Here is a 15,844-nt window from a genome sequence, read left to right as displayed (position 1 = left end):
CTTCTTAAATTCCCACGATATCACAGGCACTGTAGTAAATCAGGAGATTCAAAAATAAATAAAACTTCAAGAAACTCACTACCCACTATGTAAACTTGTGTACAGAAGATGAAAAGATGGTTCCTCCTGGAGGTTGCCTGTCTGGGCTACGAGGGCGCATTCCCAGGACAGGGGTCTCCTTACTTTTGTTTAGTCCGTCATCAGGTGTTCGTGATTGCTAAAACATTCTTTCTAATTTTGAGCCCATGTCTCCTCCTGTCTACCCTCACCTCTTGGCTTTAGAATTGAAGGCCAAGTCCATCTGAAATCAGACTCCATTCTCACCAGCTGTGTGACCTTGAGCAAGTCTTCCAACCTCTCTGAGACTCAGCTTGCTTTGCCCAGCTGTACAATGAGCACACGACTCCCCGGGATGTATCGTATCACATGAGACGAAGGGTTTCTGCCTGTACAACCGCTTTAACTGTTCTCGGGACACAGAGCTTCTTCTGTTTCTCTTCCAGCTAAGCGTTCATCTCACTCTGTTCCTTCTGCTTTCCTTCCCACTGCAGCCTCCCACCCACCAACGATGCCGACAACCTCCTGTTGTCTCATCTGGGAGACCCTCCTCGGTTCCTCCCCGGATCTCGTGAAATGGTCCAGGGCCCTCCTTCGGAGGCCCCTCACTTAGGTCCTCCAACCCTGTGTTCTGAAGACTCCCTCCCTTCTGAAGACCCTTCCTCAGTTCTTCTTTCCTCACCTGGGGCTGCTCCCAGCCCCTCCCCTCAGCCCTCTGCCCTTCTTGGCAGCAAGGAAGGTTCTGGAGCGCTTGCCCTGCCTGCTCTGAGCCCTCGGCACGTCTGTACCCATTTCATTCCTGAATAAGGCCACAAGGACTCTGACTCTCCCTCTACGGATGACGAAACTGGGTGGTGCTCAGAGTGGTTGAGTAACCTGCCCAAGGTCAACCAGCAGAATAGGCCTGGACACGCAGGTTATCTGGCGTCTCCTAACCAGTCCGTCTCTGAGCAAGTTTGTCCCCACTGAAGTTTCGTCGAGCTATCTGTTGACATCTGCCTGATGGGCGTCTCCAGGGAGGACCCTTCCTTGCAGCTCTAGGTCTAAATGTGAACTGCGTGCAGGACATCTGCCCTCCATGGTCCGCGGCCACATCAGGATGAATGTGAACTCATTTTCTCTCCCTCCAAACCCGTCCACCCCGTCTTCTCCCACGTCGCCCGAGTGAGACAGCCCCCGATGCCCGCATCTCCGCCTCCCGCTCCCGTCTCACCCCAGCCCAGCCTCTGTGCTGCCTCCTGAATGCTCCCCATGTCTGTCCCTCCTCTCCATCCCCTACGCCATCGCCTAGGTTCTGCAGCCTTTGTTTCTTGCCTGGATTTCTCCACGTTGCCTAACTACTCTCCCTGCCCCTGTCGGACCTCCTGCGATTTGTCGTCCTGCCAGGTGTCCAGGTGCTTTTTCTAAAATTCTGCACTCTTTGCTTAAGCCCCTTCCCTGGTTAACCATTACCTTCAAGATAACATCCACATTCCTCGTCACACGATCCCAGCCCCCTTCTCACCCGTCCCCCTGCCTCTCAAGCCTCCTCCTCCACCCTCTGTCCCAGACTAACCAGATTGCTTGAGTTATCAGGATAATTACAAAAACAGCATAAACCACTGGGTGCTTACCAGGGGCTGCACAAGTGTCTCTCTTCCTCCTTCCATCCACCTGAGACGGAGAAATTATTCATGCCTCCCGAGCGAGGCAACTGGGCTTCAAAGAGGTTAAGTCACTTGCCCAGAAACTGATTTGTCCAAAACCAGGTGTCGGTAGCTCCAAGACCCATGCTCTTTGCCACCAGGCTCTAGGAAAGTGGCTAACTGCCCGGTGTGGACCACCTTGTGCGTCCTCCCCCAGCCCTCCCCAGGCTGATTCCTTCCCGTCTGAGTGCAAGGCTCGGCCCTCTGGAAAGCCAAGGTGGATCTCTGGCCCCCAGGCTGGCTTGAGTGGCTCAGAAGACTTTTATTTATCATACTCTTTTAAAGTGAGTATCCCATCATTTGTATGATGCATCCTGGGCTTAATATTATCTCTTCAGGAAGACAAAACTCGCACCATGGGAAATGTACACATCCTCAAGCCTATCTCACACTGTACACACACACACACACATACACACCGAAAACTCCCATGCAAACTAAGTCAACCTCTGGGAGCCTGTCTGCCTTGGTCCCATTCCCAATGTTACTAGGTCAGCCTCTGGAGGAATTTTATCCCATTTGGATACCCCCGATGCCTGATACATGAATGAAACTTGAGGGGGTAAATAATGAATAGCCAGAAAAACAGCTAACCTTTTTTTGAGAACCTACAAGACACCAGCCATCGAGCTAGGTATTTGGCACGGATTATCTTATTTTAATTGCTCACAATAGAAACTGTGAGATAGGTAGTTTTCTTATCTACAGTTTATTGATGTGGAAACAAAAAATCAGAGAGGTTACGTAAGTCACTTAAAGACCCACAGCTACAGCGATAAAGGACTGAGATTTTAAACTAGTTTGGCTGATGTCAGAGTTTGAGGTCTTAACCTTGGGCTGCATTTCCAGAGAATGAAGACTCTTTTCTGCTCCTCAGAAATGCTGTTCAGTCCCCCACCTCCCTCCTTCCTACCCCCACCCCGGGCCAAACCCACCAAGATCATTGTCATACTGCTTTCTTTTGTCAGTATCTCTCTTTTAAAAAAATCACATAAAAATTTAACAGCAATTCAAGCATCGCTTGTCTATTATGGAAAACAGTAAGATTAGTACCTCCTTTGATGTGGATGCCACGATTTCAACCTATTCAACAGCTGAGGCACACTGTCGATATTCAGTGAACATGTCGCCCACCTTAGCTTCTAGATCTTTCTCACAAAAACTAAGCCAGGCTGCACAAGTCTGGCATCTCTTCTACTTCTCTCAGCTGAAGACTTTATCATTTGTGAGATATATCCTTGACTTAGTATCATCTTTGCAGGAAGACAAATAAAAAACTCACATTGTAAATGTACACAGCGTTAATCCCTACTTCATGCCATATAGAAAAACAAACTCAAAGTGGGTGATAGACCTAAATGTAAGATTATAATGCTTCCAGAAGAAAACAAGTCAGAAAATCTTTGGGATCTTGAATTAGACAAATATTTCTTAAATACGACATCAAAAACACAACACATGAAAGAAAAAATGATAAATTGGACTTCACCAAAATAAAAAACTATTCTTAAAAAGACACTGTTAAGAAAACAGAAAGACAAGCCCCAGACTAAGGGACAATGTTTGCAAAACACATATCAGATAAAGGACTTGCCCAGAATATGTAAAAAAAAAAAAAACCTTTCAAATTCAAGAAAAAGAAAATAGTGCAATTTAAAAAATTTGACCAAATACTTTGCCAAAGAAGTTATATGGTCAAATCATCATATCGAAAGATATTCATCATCGTTTGTCATTAGGGAAATGCACATTTAAACCACCGTAAGATACCAATATGCCTATATTAGAATTTCTACAAAATGCTGACAATACCAGGATATGGGACACACATGCATTGCTGTGCAAACTGATAAAACAACTTTGGAAAACAGTTGGGCAGCTTCCTAAAATGTTAAACATACACTTACCATATGACCCAGAAATCTTACTCCTAACTATTTACCCACGAGAAATGAACACTTATGTCCACACAAAAACCTGGACATGAATGTTTATAATGGCTTTATTCATAATAGCCCCAACTGAAAACAACACAAATGTCCTTTAAATGATGACTAGGTAAACATGCTCTGGGGCATCCCTGCCATGGGTACCACTCAGCTGGAGAAAGGAACTGACGACTAACACTTGTGACAAAGAGGATTCATTTCAAAGGCATTCAAGGAGCAGAAGAAGCCAGACACAGAAAGGCTACACAGATCTAATTCCATCTCTATGATATTCTGGGAAAGGCAAAACTCTAAGGATAGAGAACAGATCAGTGATGCCAGGGACCAGGAGGGAAGGGTTTGACTACAAAGAGGCACAAGGGGACTTTTTTTGTGCAACTGCCCTGTATCTTGATTTTGGTGTTGGTTACATGGCAGTATGCATTTGTCAAAACTCCGGGAACTGTACAATAAGAAGGATGCACTTTAGTGTATGTAAATGGTACCTCGATTAAAAAAAAATGCATTCCTGTTCAGCGTAACCAGTGGTGGAGGAGAAGCTGGGTGACAATGAGTTGAACCTTTATCTGCACCCAGGTAGATATTATATCGGCAACTACTTTACCTGTTAAATAATTTGTTGCCTTTGTCACAGATTTTAGGAGGCATCTAAAGTTCACAAACAATAGAAGGTAGAGGCCAGCCTCTTAGAACCAAGGAAATACAGTAGGTCATTTTGTGATTATATAATGTACACTTTATATTTAACCTCGTGAAGGCCAATTTATCCAGACCTTTTCTGACTTGAGACTATGTTAGTCACCCCTCTCCAATCAGTGGCCCAGGAAGTGGGGTGAGCATCCCTCCTATTTCTCCCCCGAGCAGAATGTGGAAATATCAGAAGGACAGTGCGCCTGGTGAGAGAGCAGGGACGTCCATCTACGTGGATGGCTAGCGGCCAGCCTCCTCCTTCAGGAATTTCCCAATTGATGGAGAATGAGCGCAGGGTCTGGGCTTCCATTCCCCAAAGCTTAGTGCCAGATGGAAGGCCTCCCTCGACATCTGAGACCCCAGCTTCAGTGGACATTGCCTGTGCACGTGTCCTGGCCCCGTCTTCTCTCCCTGCGGGCACAGAGACCCAGCCTCACCCCCTAATCCAGCTGCACAAAAGCACAGCTGCTGCGCTAGGATGTATCTGCTTGGCTTCCTTCCACCAAGAAAACATTCACACCCCGTGTTTCATTCTTAGAAAGTCCACAGACTTATACTTAGAAAATAGATTCCAGGAAATTATACCTTCAGAGGCCTCTTCCTTTTGAAGAGTTTCACGGAAGTCATTACCCTTTGTGATTAAAATCAATACCAACAAGGGGAGACGGACCACTGTGTGCCTGAAGGGATGCCCTGGGCAGAATATGGCATCACCTGTGGGTACCCGGCAGCTGAGCACAACCTGAATCTAATTATGAGGAAACAAGGGAAAATGAAAATACGGAACTGTATTATTCAAAGCTGTCAATATCATAAAGTATAAAAAAAGGTTGAAGAAATATTTCAGAAAAAGGAGAAGGAGATCGCAGACACATGACATCATGTGCTAAGGGGAAAAAAAGCCAAACCCTACAATCTTGAGTCAAATTATTGATAAAATCAGAACACTATTGGTAGATTAGAAAAAAATATTGTCAATGTTAAATTTACTGAGGTCGACAACTGTGCTATGGTTATGCAAAAAAATTCTCATTTCATAGAAAATACACACTGAAATATTTAGGAGTGAAGAGTCATGATGTGTGCAACTTAAACGGTTTAGGAAAGAAACAATTCTTGAAATTATTTGCACTATTATTATTATTACAATTGGAATGGTTATTACTGTCAAAATTATTAATAAAAAGCTTTTAGGGGCAGGGTGGGCCAGGCCAAAGAAAAAGCTTTTAAAAATGTAGTCCCGGGACTTCCCTGGTGGTGCAATGGTTAAGAATCCGCCTGCCAATGCAGGGGACATGAGTTTGAGCCCTGGTCCGGGAAGATCCCACATGCCGTGGAGCCATTAAGCCCGTGCGCCACAACTACTGAGCCTGCGCTCTAGAGCCTGCGAGCCACAACTGCTGAAGCCCGTGTGCCTAGAGCCCGTGCTCCGTAACAAGAGAAGCCACTGCGATGAGAAGCCCGCGCACCACAATGAAGAGTAGCTCCCGCTCGTCGCAACTAGAGAAAGCCCAGGCACAGCAACAAAGACCCAACGCAGCCAAAATAAAATTAATTAATTAATTAATTAATTAATTAATTAATAAAAATGTAGCCCCTAACGCAAGTCGTTTTGAATGTACGTTTAACACTGCAAGCTTGGTTAATTGCAGAAGGTGGGGGGAGGAAGGATGAGAAATGTGATTTTCCGAGCCCTGCGAAAACCCTCCGTAGACCGAATCCTTATGAAAATGTCAGTTCTAAATATCACTTGACAGATGCTTCTCCCAGGCTTTTTATTGGGACAGACATCAGGCATGCTGTCTCCTTCAGACAGTGTCTTGGGTGGTGTGGGGAGGCCTCTGCAGATACCTGCTTGCCAATCATTTCCAACACAACAATCACCATTTTCCCCTAAATCCTTCAAAGAAGGACTGAATATTTACAGCCTTCATGTTAACATTTTCCCTTTTCCACTGTTTGGCTTGGCCGAGACATTTTTGGCTGCATCAGTGGTCCTGCTGGTCAGTGACCCAGGCAGTCCCATGAGGTCCTCCGTCTCCTCTCAGTCATTGTATTGCTGCTCCTTGGGGGGGGGGAGGCACATAGGTTATAAGGAGGAAAAAGAAATGAACCCCAGTCCTTTGCTTTCATCATGCATTTGTGGTCCTGATACATGTACTGTTAATAGGAGAAGAGGGGGACATTGGTTCCAAGTTTGGGGATATGGATAAAACCCTTACAGCAACTGCCAACTCTGAGAGGATTAACACACTAAAAGTGTAATTCTCATGCTTACAAAGTCATTATGGATTGGATGGTTCTCCTCCAGGTGGTGACTCAGGGATCCAGGCTCCCTGACATTGGTGTCATTGTCATCTCCACCATGAATCACACACAGATGTCCTGATGGGGAAGGAGGAGGGAGGGAGGGGTGGGGGGAGATTTATGAGTGAGTCCAGTAACTTACATCACTTTAGTCCACTTCACACAATCGACAATCAATCATAGATGTCCACACTCCTCCACTGAGAGGTGGGGTCTCTTTCCCTCCCCTAGAACCTGGGTGGACCTTTATAACTAACATGGTGCACATGCTAGTGACAAGTGACCGTGAGTGATTTCCAAGACCAGGTGATAAAGGCAACACAGCTTTGGCTTGGTTCACTCTCTGTGTCTCTGGGGCTCACCTTAGACTCTAGTCGCCATGTTGGGAGGAAGCCCAGGTCACATGGAGAGGCCCCATGTGTACGTGCCAGCTGAACAGTTCCCCAGCCACCAGCTGGGATCAACTGCTAGACCTGTCAGTGAACGAGCCATCCACTCTCCCTTGCTGAATTATTGACCTGCAAAAACAATAAGAAATAATACCTTTTCGTTATTGTTTAAAGCTACTAAGTTTGGGGGTGACTTGTCACACAGATGTAGGTAACTAACACAGTGAGCATCTCGCTAGCCTCTACCATGATTCTCTGGCTTCTCTGCATGGTTACACATATGGATCCCCTGACTACCAGCTGAGAGAAAAATCACCACAACCACTGTCACCACAACCACCATCGCTATTGTGTCCATCAGGGTCTTGGTAAGAAATGCAGATGTTGCACTGAAAAAAGGAAATTGTGGAGAGTTTTGAAAAGGCGGTTAGGGCAGGATGAGGGAACTTATTAGTGACACACCCTAGGACTGACAACCATGTGGTGGGGGTAGTATTACCATCCTAGTCCTGAAGGGACAACATGGGGACCAGTTACTGGAATCTGGTAGGACATCTAACTATAGAGGACAGATCAGCTGGGAGGGATTGAGACTTTCAGAATGCAGCCACTGTCAATGGAGGCCCAGCAAAGAGAGAGATCTGGGGGAACAAACACCCAAGCTCTCTCTCCTCTCACTTTGATTTTTCATTGATATTTCTACTGGGTGAAACCAACAGAAAACCAAAGGACAAGGAGGCTGGCTGAACAGTCTATAGGGTCGGCCTCCCATGGGACAGAAGAGGATGATAAAGTTAGAGAGTAGATCTGGAGGGGGAAATGCAAATGTCCAGTGCATACACCATCATCACCTCCATCATCACCCCCATCAGCACCACCATCACCACCATCCTCACCACCACCATCATCATCATCACCACCATCTTCATCTTCATCATCATCTCTATAGTACCTCAAATGTGCATACTACTTCTGGATTTACAAAATAAGTCCTCATACTTTCTCTTGTATCTTCCTCAGAAGGTCACCCTTGCAGTATCCCCTGCATCTAGCAGAGGGCATTGTACATAACTGGTGCTTAGTTCAATCCCACAAATACCTAGCATGTCCACTCTACTGAAGGATCTCAGCTAGAATCACAGGTACAGAGAGTAATGTTCCAAGATGAATATGTTAAGTATCACGAGAGAGACACAAAGTGTTAGGAAGGATTGATCAGAGAAGACTCATGAGGGTGGTGGTGCCCAAGGTTGGGCCTCAGTAGGGGGTAGATTTCCTCAGGTGTACTTGGAATGGAGAGTGCTTCCATGTCCTGGGAACCACATGAAGGAAAGATTTAAAGGTGAGGAAATAACGTGTTCTGGGAACAGGAAATACTTCCGTTTTGCTGGAGCACGGAACTTAGAGAGATAAGATGTAAGTTATAAAACTGAAAAAGTGAAGTGGTCATATTGGGATAAGTCTTAAAATCCAAGAAGCACTTGTATTGAGCACATCAGGTACTGGGGAGTCAGTGATGGTTTTTGAACAGAGGAAGAAACATTCTAACTGCCCTTCCGGAGAGCCTGGTTTACAGCAGTGGGGGGATATATGGAGTGAGTACGTACATGAAGTGGGGAGATTACCTACAGGGCTGCCCTTGTTTCAGAAATGAGACTCTTGCTGTGGGAACGGGAGAAGAAATGGAAGAAAACGGTGTGGCAGCACACTGACAGGGTGAGAACTGAGCAGGTAAACAGTGGTTCTTAAACTGCTGGCACGGGGATCGCCACTGGTTCAACATCACACGTTTTTATTGAGTGACTGCTCTGTGCTAGGCACTGCTCCTGACTGTGGACATAGCAGGAAACCAGATGGATAATGCATCTCACTTCTCATCTGGATTCAGTAAGAGAAGGTGGTGCCATCGGCACAAGCAGGAAATTCAGGACTAAGGATGGTGTACGGATTCTCCTCTGCCTAGAGTAGCCCTCCTCTCCTCTCCTTTGCCTAGAAAACTCCTATACATCCTTCAAAACCACCTCGAACTCCCCAACAATTTAAACACCTGTCTCTGATTCTTTCACAGTACTTTTCTCAGTCCTTTGAAATCTCCCTTCACAGACAACTAGGATTTCAAGGGTTTGAGAAAAGCATTTATAATTACAACAGATTGTGAAAGGTCTCTTGGAAGTTGTGTTAAAACTATTTGGTCAAACCATTAGCAATGCTGCATCGGTAAGTCAAAATCAGTAAAATAGCAGCAAGTTATGATTGGTCCTGACAGTTTGGAAGCAAAGAAGACTCTGCACACGTGCCCTGCCCACCCCCTGCATCCTTACCCCACCCCACCCCATGCATCCAGGGGGTGTGTGACGCTGCTAAATGACCCGCACGCAGTCCCTGGGCTGCCAGGGCCAGGCTCAGCCTCCAGTCCTCCTAAGGCAGCAGGTGGGTCCAGGTGGGTCCAGGGCCCGGCCTTTGAAGTCAAGCTGACTCAAGCTGGAATTGAGGCTTTTCCACTTAAAGCGCAATATATAGATACATAGATATATAGATAAGTAAAATATATAGATACATGATATACAGATAAATAAAATGTACACATTTAATTTGTTTCAAATAAATCATACTGCCACCTTAGCTATGAATTTGAATAAAGATAAATTAAGACAGATAGTTGAACTGACATAATGTGTGAATATGTATATATACTATGTAGCTTTTATAGCAAGAGTATTAATTTTTACTGAACCACAACTGTGTGCCAGACAAGATGCTAAGGGCACCATCTTTTTAGTTAAGTGAGACTAAGTGAGTCATCCCAGCACACTTACAAGGGAGATGTTGATATCCTCATTTTATACTATATGAAATAGATTCAGAGATGTTAAGGAAATGCTCAAGGTCACACAGCGTGGTACAGAACTTGAAATTAGTTGTTGTTTTTTTTTTCTTTCCTCCATGTTATGGGTTGAACTGTGTTCCCCAGAAAAAGATATGTTGAAATTCTAAGCACCAGAACCGCAGAATGTGACTTTACTTGGAAATTGGGTCTTTACAAAGATAAGTTAAAATGAGGTCATTAGGATGAGCCCTGATGCATAAGATTGGTGTCCTTCTGGAAAGGGGGAATTAGGACACAGAGACAGACATGCACAGAGGGGGCACAGTGGAAAGGGATGGAGACACAAGGAGAGAACCCCACAAAGACTGGAGTGATAGGTCGACAAGCCAGAGACTGCGGGCAAACCATGGGAAGCCAGGAGGGAGGCACAGAGCAGATTCTCACCCACAGCCTCGGAAGGAGCCTTGATCTCAGACTTCCAGCCTCCAGACTGTGACACGATAAATAGATGCTCCTTTAAGCCATCTGGTACATAGTACATTGTCTCAGCAGCCCTAGGAAATAAGTCCACTCTGCTTCCAAAGACGTTGTTCTTACCCATCTATTCCACCTGGCCCAACACAATGTGGTGACACGTGGGGCTGAATTCACATCCCATGGGCATGTCTGTCTCTTGACTGAGTTATTCCTAGGGAATAACATCACATTTACCAGGAGGAGGGATACATTAGGAGTTTGGGATTAACAGATACACACTACTAAATATAACTTAGATAACCAACAAGGACCTACTGTACAGCACAGGGAACTATATGCAATATCTTGTAATAACCTATATGGGAAAAGAATCTGAAAAAGAGTATATACACACGTATATATCTAACTGAATCACTTTGCTGTACACCTGAAACTAACACAACATTGTAAATCAACTATACTTTAATAAAATTTAAAAAATTTTTAATTTAAATTAAAAAAAAATTTTAAATGTATATATCACGTTTACCCTTGTGCTCCCTGCTCATAGAACAGTGGGACACAAGGCAAGTGTACAAATATGTTTTATAAATGAAAAAAATCTTTTGAGTAGTGAAATTTTGCTTTGAATTTTAATGTATAAAACACATACCAAGCAAGTTTAGCAATTACCTTTCAGAGCATATCTGCAAAGGGAAAAGGCAGCTTAAGTGAGCTGTGTTGCGGAAATGGGGTGTGATTGTGTGTGATGACCCACACATCTTCCTGCACCACCCACCCAGACCTCCCTGTGACCCCCCATACCCAGCGCAAGTTACTTAGGCCAGCGAGGGACACCATCTGGAAAGTTCCAGTCTATGTAAACCAAAGGTATGCCGCAGTCAGCAGTATTTTTAAAACCAAGAAATACAAGTACACTTACTGGGGAAAAATGGGAGAGCATATGAAAGTGGGCAATTCTCAGAAATCTGCCGATGGGCACACAGCCCATGACTGACAGGACTGGGCTGGGCTGGGCTTAAGGCTGGGGGAGGGGGAGGAGGTAACTCCTGTTACTTTACTCAACAATCCTTAGTGGACACTTTCTGTTCACAACTATATGCTGAGGACTGCAAGCCGTGAGGAAGGAAGACAGCCTCAACCTTAAGATGCTCATATTCTCATGCAAGAGAGAAAAAACCTACACATGCAGTTAACACAGTAGTTGTTACAAGCTCCAACCGCCCAGCACCGTGCCCCCAGGTTTACCCAGCCAGGGTGGGCACCTGAGTTGGGTTTATCTCCATTCTACAATGGGCAGGATAAACAACAAGGTCCTACTGTACAGCACAGAGGACTGTATAGAGTATCCTGTGATAAACCATAATGGAAAAGAATAGTTTAAAAAGAATGTGTATATGTATGTATAACTGCATCACTTTGCTGTATAGCAGAAATTAACACAATATTGTAGATCAACTATACTTCAATACATAAATAAATAATTTAAAAATGGGCAGGAGAGGTGAACCCTCACACCTGGAGGAATGGCCAGCCCAGAGGCAGGTTCCCACCACGTGCCCTTCACTGGGGCACACTGACGATGCCAGACAACCCAGTCCCCATCTGTGGCTTCCAGCAGCTGGGTCCTGTCTTCCATCAGGAAGAACACGCCTTACCCCCTGGAGGAAGGACCGGGAAGATTCAGAGCTCAGGGGGCAAATGCTGTCAGTAAGCAGGTTAGCGTGGAGTTTGCATGGGGGGAAATGAGGCTGAAAGAGTCATCTGAGACCAGATGGAGCTGGTGGACAAGTAGTGTAGAATTTCATCTTGTAAGAAGCAGGAGGGCTGAGCACAGCCGCGGGGAGGCTCGGTGGTACTTTGCACAAGTCAGAAGATGCTGGGAATGCCAGCCCGAAGGTGAGACAGGAGGCCCTGGGTGTACATGTTGGAGGTGAGGATGGAAAAGCGTTATCAATGAGAGATGAGGTTTCATGAAAGGAGAGCAGGCAGGAAATATGGTGCCTCAGGAAATATGGGAACCGTGGGTGTGAGGTGATGACGGAACCTCTGCTTAGGGCTGTCCGGCTGGCAGCTGAAAAGCTGAGACTACAGAGCTCAGGAGGGAGGCCAGCTGGATGCTGAGAGGAGGGTCTTTGAACGGGAGGCAATGCTCGGATGAAGAGGAAGAGGATGAGCCATTAGTCAAGGACGTGGTTACAAAACCAGAAGAAGTTCAGTATTTGCAGCATCATGGAAGCCGGGGAAAGACAGTCTTAGGAAGGGAGAGCTGGTGAATGGTGTCCGCTTCTGTCACAGTCACAGGGGGCGGTCATTGGGCTTGTGTTCAGGGGTCATCCCTTGAGGCTGCTCTGTTAGCAAACAGAACAGTGGGGAGATGGGAGAAGCATGAGAAGCAAGGCGGTCGCTGCATCGCCTACCAAGGACCTCAGCGAGGTCAGCAGTCACCACAAGGAGGGAGGTGGATGAAAATCCAGGAGAGCATGGGGCCACAGTGGATGAGACTATAGCCCCCCAGGCCCAGTCCTCCTCTGACATTAAACTGCTGAGAGATTTGGGGTGAATAGCTTAATGAAAGTGAGCCCCAATCTTTTCACTTTTTATTTTGGAAATTTTCAAACACATTAGAAAGAATAGTATATCCCATCACTCTGCTCCTACAATCACTGACCAATCCTGATCTGCCCTTACTCCACCCACTTTTTTTTTTTTTTTAAACTTTGGTTTTATTTATTTATTTATTTATTTATTTATTTTTGGCTGTGTTGGATCTTCGTTTCTGTGCGAGGGCTTTCTCTAGTTGCGGCAAGTGGGGGCCACTCTTCATCGCGGTGCGCGGGCCTCTCACTATCGTGGCCTCTCTTGTTGCGGAGCACAGGCTCCAGACGCGCAGGCTCAGTAGTTGTGGCTCACGGGCCTAGCTGCTCTGCGGCATGTGGGATCTTCCCAGACCAGGGCTCGAACCCGTGTCCCCTGCATTGGCAGGCAGATTCTCAACCACTGCACCACCAGGGAAGCCCCCACCCACTTTCTTGACCAGCTGGTTCATTCGGAAGTTAAGTCTGGATATTAAATCACTCCTTCCTTCATTAATTCCTTGAATGCCACTCTGAAAGATAAAGACTTTAAAAAGTATAGCCATGTACCATTGCTACATCTAAACAGTTAACAGTATTTCCTGAATAGCCCAGAAGTGTTTAAATTTCCCCAGTTATCTCATAGGATTTGGTGGGGGAGGAGTTGCTTTATTGAAATCAAGATCTAAACAAGATCCACATTTGGCATTTCACTAACCTATGTTTTCAGTCTCTTTTAAATGGTAAGTTTTCCCTCTTTTTTTCTTCTTGATGATTACTTTTTGAAGAAATGAGGTAATGTGTCCTGTTTTCCACCATCTGGATTTCACTGACAGCACCCACTTGGTGCCATTTAAGAGGTTCCTCTGTCCCCTGTGTTTCCTGTCGGCTAGAAGTTAGACCCAGAGGCTCGATGTGGCTCACGTTAGATTTCTTTCCTCTTGCATGACATCAGTGTCCAATGTCTTGTGGCCTCTCTCTTTGTGATGCTCCGATTGCTGTGTGGCTCAAAGGCAGTCACCTCATCCATCCATTATAAATTCTTGGTACTTTTCACCACGTTAGCAGGAAAATACAAGTTCTTACTTTCCTAGAGAAAATCTCATCTATTTTGATCAGCAGAAAAATTAAAGACTAGATACAGCAGATCAATACATATAAAACATCAATATCTCTTAAATATAAAAATTGTGTTCATGTCCATGACAAATTACAGATTTTTCTAAAATGAAAGCAATGTTCGGAATGTGGTCTGTCACTGACATTGAAATAATATGTATGAAATGCCTCATAAAAAGTACAATGATGGGACTTCCTTGGTGGTCCAGTGGTTAAGACTCTGCGCTTCCACTGCAGGGGGCACGGGTTTGATCCCTGGTCAGGGAACTGGGATCCCACATGCCATATGACATGGCCAAAAAAAATATACAGTGACAACCGGGGGGGAGTCATCTTGTGCAAAATGCCCCCCTCTGTGGACAGTGACACAAGTTCTAGAAACCAACCAGGTGGTACTGGAAGCTGGTTTTCCTCTTCATCAAGATTTTCCTCGTCTGGGGCAGATGAACCAGTTTGCAAGGCAGAAATAGAGACACAGATGTAGAGAACAAATGTATGGACACCAAGGGGGGAAAGTGGGGAGGGGGGGTGGGATGAATTGGGAGATTGGGATTGACATATATACACTAATATGTATAAAATAGATAACTAATAAGAACCTGCTGTATAGCACAGGGAACTCTACTTCACTTCTCTGTACAGTAGAAACTAACACAACATCGTAAAACAACTCTACCCCAATTTAAAATAAAAAAAAGATTTTCCTCGTCATACAGGACCTAGACTAGGGTGCTGGCAGAGAGAATGGAAAAGTTGTGATAAATGCGACCTTAAGAAAGAAGAACTAACAGGATTTGGTAAATAATTGAAGAAAGAGAGAGTTGAGGTATTGCTAATACCTTGACCAATGGAATCTTAAGTAACAAAAGAATGTGAATTGGAAATTTCATAAGAACAGGAAAACTGTCCTCTGGTTTAAGCCAACGGATGTCTCAGCTGGTATGGCTCTGACTTTGCAGATAACAGGTGCTCAGATAACCCCAGAAATGTCCCCAGGCCATCAGAATCCACCCTTTCATCTCTAGATACTTCTTAGAAAACTGATCATACATAACAAGGAGATCCATCAGCTAGGGGATATTCTAAAATGCTGAGCCATGTGCCAGACAGCATTTTAAGGGAATAAAGTATTAACATTTTTATCTGAAAAATACCCAAATGCTTCAGATCCTGAGTAATGAGTGGTTAAGGAAATATACGGGGGGTGGAGGAGCTGCTGACACGCCCGCACATATAAAGAGTTCTGTAGAATAAGTAAAAATTGTGGGCTCTTCTATGTAATCAATGCTATTAATGATTTAGCAATGGCAGAGCCTGCACAGCTGAGGCATGAGGACTGACAAAAGGTTGGTGGGGGGGACACCCAGGAGTCCACATCTGTGCCCCGGAGGTGAGGAAGAAGGGTGGGAGAGGAGATGGTGAAATGTAGAAAATGAAGGTCCGAGAGACACCAGTCAGTCCTGGAACTGGCCCCCAAAATGCTTATTAGAAGCAGCACATCAGAAGAAAACATGCAGATGTCAGCAGATTCGTTTAGGATTTCAAAGAAGAATCCCCCCAGCCTGTCACTAAAACTATTTATCAGTGGACATTCCCAGACCACAAAAAAAAAAAACCTATTGGCCAACCGTTTCTACCCATCAAGATGCAAAATTGCCCTTGATGCAGGTCAAGGGTCTCACCCCTCCCAGACACCCCCCTAAGATAAGACCCAACCACAGGCACCAGCACTGACAAAGGACAGCCCTCGCGGGCAGGCAGAAGCAGG

General features: G+C 45.2%; 1 long non-coding RNA gene across 6 annotated transcripts in view; it reads right to left on the bottom strand.

Moving 5' to 3' along the window:
• LOC309645914 overlaps window positions 1-15,844 on the bottom strand; it is a 55,920-nt gene that overhangs the window by 17,744 nt on the left and 22,332 nt on the right. For 3 of the 6 annotated variants that reach the window (XR_014255110.1, XR_014255111.1, XR_014255112.1), the window contains exon 1: window positions 6,660-11,333. This is a non-coding gene — a long non-coding RNA (uncharacterized lncRNA). Of the gene's footprint in view, window positions 1-6,659; window positions 11,334-15,844 lie in introns of those variants that run through there. The other 3 variants (XR_014255113.1, XR_014255109.1, XR_014255114.1) reach the window with 3 other exon arrangements.

Source organism: Balaenoptera physalus (genome assembly GCF_965194825.1).
Source record: "Balaenoptera physalus genome assembly, chromosome: 16".
Lineage (NCBI taxonomy): Eukaryota > Metazoa > Chordata > Mammalia > Artiodactyla > Balaenopteridae > Balaenoptera > Balaenoptera physalus.
This window is presented reverse-complemented; position numbering and strand designations above follow the sequence as displayed.